Here is a 7,997-nt window from a genome sequence, read left to right on the forward strand (position 1 = left end):
CACCATCCATCCTGATGCTGCCAATTGGTCCAGTGGTGAGAATCTTTGTCTTCTTGACATTGAGCCTCAATCCATATTGAAGGCTGCAGTCCTTGTATAGATCATAAAAAAGGTAAAAGCTGCGCTAAGCCACATAGCACCCCAGTGGTATGTCTTCTTGGCCCACATAGGGTTTTTTTTCTGTTAGCCCTTGTAACTAGGCCACCATAGTCTGAAGATCAACTCTAAGCACAGGCCAGGCTGTCATGGGTCTTCGTGTCACTGTGACAGTCATGACCCTCCCCATGACTCCATACCCCTGCCCCTCAGTGAACCTTAGAATGTGCAACTTTCAACACAGCAAGATTCACCCCCTTGGGGGGAGGACAAAAGCCATTTGGGTTTTATCCAGCCCAAGGGTGAGCTGTAGGACCTCATGAATCATTCCCGCTGTGGTTGTCACATGGTAGGAAGCCATCAGACCACCAGCTCCAAGGGGCCACTGTGTGATGGATCTCTCATGCCTAATTCAGGCTCCCTTCCAGAATGAATAGAACAGGGAAGGGTACTGAAGCCGGTCCGATGGGGCTCCAGATGTGCCTCCTTCTGCACAAATGCCCTCAACAGCATCCCAGTGGCACCTGGCAGCATGTCCCAGCCTGCCTCTCTGTTCCCAGCACTGCTGCATGTCACCATGTACCAGCTCCATGCCATCATCTTGCTTGCCCTCTCTAGGCCTCTTCCACTTGAAGGCCCCCGAGAACAGGCTGAGCTCAAAAAGCCCAGATGCAACTCTTCCAGGAGATGCCAAGAAAGGAAAACAATGGGGAGCCCCCCAACCCGGGATATGGGGAACAAAGAGGTTTCCCTTCTGGAGGCAGAGGGCCATCCACACCATGGGAGCTTCCATGGTTACTGTCCCATAGCAAGGTTTTAGTCAACTTTCAGCGTTAGCCAGGCCCTGCAAACAGTTTACACTAATCACAAACCTAGAAGTCGGTGGTTCTAACCCACCTAGAAGGAAATCTGTAACCATTACTGTCAATAAAACCCTGTGAAGCAGTTCTATGCATGGTGTCTCCAAGAGTTAGGATAAACTCAAATCAATGGATTTGGGATTTTTAGTTGTTTGTCTGGGGGATGCAACGACAGTATGCAGTCTATTTCCACTTCTGTCATTATCATCCATCCAGATCAGGAGCCTCTCTCAGCTAATCCCAGTGTATTTATGACTCAACCCCAGATCGTATATGTTTGTCTAGTACTAACAGCCAGTTGTCTGCAGCAAAAGTCTTAGAGGCTCACTGAACAATATTAGAGGTTCCCCGCAGCCTTTCTCACAACTCTCTCCATGATCCGAGCTCCCAATACAGCCTGAAGTAAAAAATGAGGCTTCAGAGGGTGTCAAGAAAGTCTAAAAAATCTCAAGCACAATACTTTCAAGTATTCAAGGACATCTTCAAAACAGACCCAACTTCCTATACGGAGTGGGCAAAAAATGTGGAACAAATCTCAAAACCATAAAAGCAGCCAGTCTTACCAGTCTGATAGAGAGAGACCTATGGAAAATCACAGAGACTGAGTCACCCTTGGCGCCTGGAATAAATGCAGTGCCTGTGGCTCGATTTGCAGTCAAACAACAGAAAGAACTCTAAGAATTACCAGTGAGGCAATTACATTTTGGAACAAGATCAAAAGGGCAATATCTGCCCAGGAATAAAGTTCAGAAGACAGAAAAGGACAAACTAGAAAGATTAATGGAAAGGAGAATCACAGGGAGTGATGGAAAGAGTGTGGTTATTTAATGGGTTTTATAATTAATGTCATAAAGCAAAATGTGTAAGATTTATTAACTGTAATAACAATTTGTTCTATAAATTTCCACTTAACTCATAGTTTCAGAAATGAAAGCTAAAAAAAATAAAATAACCCCAATTTTTAGGTAAGTAGTAGATTTGAAAGGCATGTTTTTCATTCTTCCTATTGTCCTGAAACATCTAAGTATCTGTTACTGGGAACACATTGCTTTCATAGTGAGAAACATAAACTTCATTAAAAGAAAGAAAGAAAGAAATATAATTGACCCAGCTGGTGGGAAACTGATAGTGGTGATGGTTGCACATAGCTACAATTAAGGTCACTGAATTATACATGGAAAACACGTTGAACCGGCCTCTTTTTTTTAATATGTACTTTAACCGCAATACATTGTTTTAAAAACATGATCCAGCATGTGCCACAGGCAGCCAATTGTGGAATAATTAGTAGAAAATGAGGACCTGACATCCAGGAAGCGAGGAGGTGGGTAACGATCCACGAGACTTCTGACACGGCTGGCCCAGTGAAGGAAGGGGTGGGCCAGCCCCAGCGTGTCTCGCTCAGGTAAGTCAGATTGTCCTGCCTGTGGAAGATACCTCTTCCATTTAACTAAAAATATTTTAATGTTCCAGAAGGAAGTTCTAACAGAGTAGCTACTGAAGCCTGTGACAGAGAGACTAGTTCATCAAAATAATCAGTACTTCATCAGAGCGGAATGTTACAAAGAAGACCACTCCAAGCAAGTGAATTTGCTCAAGGAAAGCCAGAATTGTCATTTCCAACCCAGCAATGAAAGGTGGAAAGACTCGAAGTCGCATTAACAAAAGGGAGACTAATTTCTTAGCTGCTGCTGCTCTGAGATGGAAACCAAAACGCCCCAAAGCCTGCTGTGTGAGTGCAGAACAGTCAAGGCCACTCAACTCTGGTGTTTTCTCATCTAGAAAATGGGCATACTTTCTATCTGCCTTCCCCAGGGAAGGAGTAGGGACATGCAAATAAAGGCTGAGGAGAAAGAGAAATCCAGCAAAGTGGCCACAATTCAGGGCTATAGAGCAAACGAAGGGTGTGCAGCTGTCACTTTTGAGGATTCTGGTCAACCAATATCACTCCACCTCATTGCCTTGCTTAAAGCCCTCCTGTGGATTTTCATCATCTTTGGAAGGTTTCTTACTATGACCGGCAAGATCTTGAGCCCCTTCTCAGCTCACTTATATTCCAGCCACACAGGCTTATTTGCTTTTATGTAAAACTTGCCGAACTCATTCTAGTCTCGGGCTTTCATTTTCCTGTTCACTCTCCTTGGAAACCTTCCTCTGTCTCTTGCAAGGATACCTTATATCCTCATCTTTCAAGTCTGAAGTCAAATGTTACCTCCTGGGATGCCACTTTCTGTTCTGTCTCAGCTAATGACCCTGTGACAGGCCACTTTGTCCTGCAATTGTTGTTGTTGGGTGTCATCGAGGCGCGCGCGAGTCATAGCCACCCTGTGCACAGCCATCCTGAAACATGCCCTAATCTGTGTCATCGTTCATCATCACTGAGACACTAGACCCCGTTGCTAAAGTCACAGTGTCAGCTGATCTCTTAGATGGTCTTCCTCTCTTTCACTGACCCTCTATCTTTCCAAGCATGATAATCCGAAAGGCTAGACTTTAGGAGGAGATTGTGGCATCAGGATTGAAGACTCATCAACAACCTGCATTATGTAAATGACACAATATTGCTTGCTAAAATTGAAGAATAGCTGAGGCATTTGTTCTAGAGGGTGACGAATTGCAGCCTTCAATATGGATTGAAACTCAACATCAAGAAGACAAATGTTCTCACCACTGGGCCAAATGACAACATCATGATAGATGGAGAAGAGATTGAGATTGTTAACAGTTTGCTTAGGTCCACAATCAATACTCTTGCTACCAGCATCCAGAAAATCAAAAGACAAATTACTTTGGGAAAATCTGCTGTCAGAGGTCTCTCCAATGCTAAAGAGTAATGATGTCAGTCTAGAAACTAGAGTGCACCTGATCCAAACCATGGTCTTTGCAGTTACTTGCTATGCATCAGAGACTAAGGATGATAGAACAGATTCCTTTGAGTTGTAGTGCTTGAGAAGAGTTTTAAACTTACCATGGACTGCTAAGAGAACAAACAGTACTGTCTTGGAGAAAGTGAAACCAGGCTACTCATTGGAGGCAATGATTTTAAAGCTCCATCTAACATAGTTTGGGCATGTTCCCAGGAGGGACCAGTCCTTGGAGAGGAACATTATATTTGGAAGGGTGGAGGGACAGTGCAAGAGCCGAAAATGCTGGATGAGATGGATTGACTCAGTGACTGGGATAATGAGGGTAGGTGTGTGATAATGAAATTGGCTCAAGATAGAGCAGAGTTCAGAGCTGTTGAGCATAGGGTTGCTATGACTTGCAAATAACTCAACAGTACATAACAGCATAACAACATTACTTAGTTCAGGCATAATTTGTTGGTTATATCTGCAAATTGTCTTTTGATTTCCAATCTCAGTCTCTTCTCCATCTATCATGATGTTGCTGATTGGCCCAATGGGGAGAATCTTTGTCTTCTTGATGTTGAGATTCAATCCATATTAAAGACTACAGTCCTTCAACCACTATAGCAAATGCATCAGGTCCTCTTCAGTTTCAGCAAGCAAGATCATGGTTATTTGTCTGATTATAATCTGGCAACTGGCTGGTAGTGGGAACCACCTACCTAGCCCTCTCAGCACACACAGACTAGCTTTGAATTTCTTGTAGGTGACTCTTTTTCTATCTACAGGCTAAGCAGATGGACAAAGTCTTTACCTCTTTATTTAGCCAAGCTGTTTGGGCCAGTCTTTCTAGCTCACATTCCACTACTCACAGTACTTCATCACTATTATTTCTCACAGTGGGTTCATTCGTAACCTGGTCAGTCATTAGAACATTAGTCTTACCGCAAAGACCTTACCCAGCCATTCTGATGTGGTCTATAGGAAGGTGGTCTGGTTATAATTAGAAACTTCTCAAGTGGGTCATAGATCCACAACTCCTGCGATCTCTTCCACAGCAGAACCTCTCAGACCTCTGATATGGTTCCTTAGAATTTCCTTTCCTTGATTTAAAACTTGGTTATTCTATTTGATGTGTTTGTGAGAGTTATTTCTCCAGTTACATCTGAGATAGTTCAGGAATATCACTTTTTCGCAGAAAGCCATCCATCATGTTGCCTGCTTCCTTCAAGACTGGGGGTCCCGTGGAGCAGGACCATGCACCCAGCTCATGGATGCATCTTCAGCTGTTAGAAGACTGCTTGGAACAGAGTAGACACTTAAGCTCCTATTGCACAGATGGGAAAAACCAATGTGGGTTTTAAAATTCTAAGTCTTCAAAGGCAAGCCTGTTGCCCCACTGTTGAGTTATTGCCAGGACAGTACACCCACACTGTTGACCCCAGAGGACCTCTTCCCCAGATGGAGTCTACATTCGGGCCCTGTTTGAGTAATCTTCTATAATGCTCTTTCTGAAAACAACCCTACCAGAGTGCTTTATTGCCTGTGCGTCAGGGATTAGACCACCAAATGTCTTGGAGTTTAAATAACTTCTTCAAAATGCCGAAGCCCATGAGTAGATTATTTGACTTCCTTGTACAAGGCCACCCTGCAAACCCCTGAAGGGTATTTCATTCCATCAACTGGCTGGTTTTATGCCCAGAATGAATGTGCATGTGGGAGAAAGAGAAGGACGGGGCTCATCAAACTGCTGCCATTCGCCTCCTTCCCCCTGCAGAGCTGATAGAGGCCCAGAAGACATCAGTTAGTTGTTAAAAGAGTGGAGGGCTCCCTCGGAAGCCACCACTTAGACTACTCACTCTCCCACTCTCCAGGACTGTCACTTCTGATGGCCTATCTGGTTGTGAGATACTTCACATCCCATTCCTGCTCTCAGGCTCTCTAGGTAAGAAATTGAGAGACAGGAAGTCAGTCTGGGCACCTCTTGTCTTCAAGTCGGGCACCAGAGCCCCACCTCATTTGGTGTTTTTATGAGAACAGAACAGGGTTTCGAACTAATTCTTCCTAGTTCAGTCATGGCCAAGAAGCGAAAGTGGCATAGGCTAAAATTTGTAAAATATGGATAAAATAGAGTAATAACTGTTGTTGTTGTTTTTGTTGTTGTTGTTATTGTTATTATGTGCTGTTGATTTATTTACTTGTGTCTCATAGTAACCCTATGCACAACAGCCCTGAAACCTGTGTCAAATTTGTTGTTTTCGACATATACCTACCCTCATGACCCCAGGCACTGTATCAATCCTTCTCATTGATGGTCTTCCTCTCTTTCTCCATCCCTCTGCCCTTCCGGCCATGATGTCCCCCTCCAAGAACCCCAAAGTATGTCAGACAAAGCTTCAGAATCCTTGCTTCCAAGGAGCAGGCCAGTTTCACCCTTTCTAGAATGAACCTATTTGTTCTCCTGGCAGTCCAGGGTATATTCAAAATCCTCCTCCAGCATTACAGCTCAAAAGCATCAATTCTCCTTATATCCTCCCTAGTCATTATCCTGCTCTGTGATACATAGCAAGCAATTGCGAAGATTGTACCTTAGTCTCCACACTGACATCATTGCTGGAGATGTCCCTGACAGTTGACTTTCCCAAGGCAATTTGTCTCTTGATTTCCTGGCTGCTGGTACCAAGAGAGTTGACTGAGGGGCCAAGTAAACTGAAGTTGTTAACAATCTCACTCTCTTCACTATCTATCATAATGCTTCCAATTGACCCATTGATGAAAATCTAGTCCTCAATCTTCTGCAGCAAGTGTGTCAGGTCCTCCCCAGTCTCAGCAAGCAACGTTGTATCTTCTGCATAACTCAGATTGTTGGTGCATCTTCCTCCAATCCTGATGCCACATTCCTCCTCATACAGCCCCAACTCCTGGGTGATCTGTTTGACATATAAATTGAAAAAGTATGAAGACAGAATACATCCCTGGCATACACCCTTCCCGATTTTGAACAATGCGGTGTCTGAAATGAAAAAAATTATGAGTCAATGCCCCTCTAGAAACACAATCCTCCTCAAACACCATGGGAAGCATGTACACTTCACAGCAATCAAATATCTTGATCAGCAGTGTAAGAAACAATGATGGCCTGCTTAAAGATGACAGTGGTCCACACATCAAATCTGTGTCACACAAACAGATAAATCTGCGTCACTCTCTACTGTCCTAGCAATAACTCAATCTCCTAAATCAGGATCCTGAAATGATTCACTGCCTCTTCAGAGGTTCCCAATCCATGACTTTGACTTTCTTTTTTTTTTCCTGTTCCAATTATCTTTCTAGTACACTCAGATTTGACAAATGTAGGTCTGTTCCAACTCTGTTGCATGAGTGATGAACCAGATTGAAACCCTAGGACTGACCTGGAGAAGTTCCCTTATTTTCCAGGGACACATCCTAGGCCCTGAGCAGAGGTTCTGAGTCACTCATGGAAGACAATTGCAAATACAACTGAGGAAGAAGAGGGCCCTAGAAGATGAAGAGTCATCTTTTGGCAGACTGCCAGGCGTAGAATATACAAATAATTATCTTGGCTGCTATTTGTGAAGCACATAGGTAAAGGAAATAATCAGAAGTGGAGTGAGTAATTGTTGTTGTTGTTGTTGTTAGGTGCCGTCGAGTCGCAGGCGACTCATAGCGACCCTATGAAGGAGAGTCCTTGATGCCTGGGTGCCTTTCATCCTCTCTCCAAGTTCATAGGGTTTCCGGAGGCAAGCTATTATGGAAGCGGATGCCACTCCTCCTTAAACGCTTGTTTAATCGGGGAGCTCCACCCCACTCTCTGTCCGCATTGGGTAGCCAACCATTAATGCATTTGACACATCCGTGTCACAGTGTTCAGCCTCACAGCAACCACAAGTGACCACAGGACGGCAACTTGTACACCAGGGCTATACGACCTAGAGGAATGTCTGAACAAAAACAATGAAAGACTGGCCTGAGGGCAGTGAACTAAAAGTCACATCGTTTTCTCTTCACTGGGCCAGTTGATCTCTCTCTCTTTCTCTCTCTGCTGATGTTATTGTTGTTAAGTGCCATCGAGTTCCAGGCGACTCATAACGACCCTATGAAGGAGAGTCCTTGACGCTTGGGTGCCTTTCATCCGGAGTAATAGAGGACTATAAAAAAAAAAAAAAAAAAG

The sequence above is a fragment of the Elephantulus edwardii genome, unplaced genomic scaffold (genome assembly GCF_000299155.1).
Source record: "Elephantulus edwardii isolate Elephantulus edwardi_28Jun2011 unplaced genomic scaffold, EleEdw1.0 scaffold00041, whole genome shotgun sequence".
Classification (NCBI taxonomy): domain Eukaryota; kingdom Metazoa; phylum Chordata; class Mammalia; order Macroscelidea; family Macroscelididae; genus Elephantulus; species Elephantulus edwardii.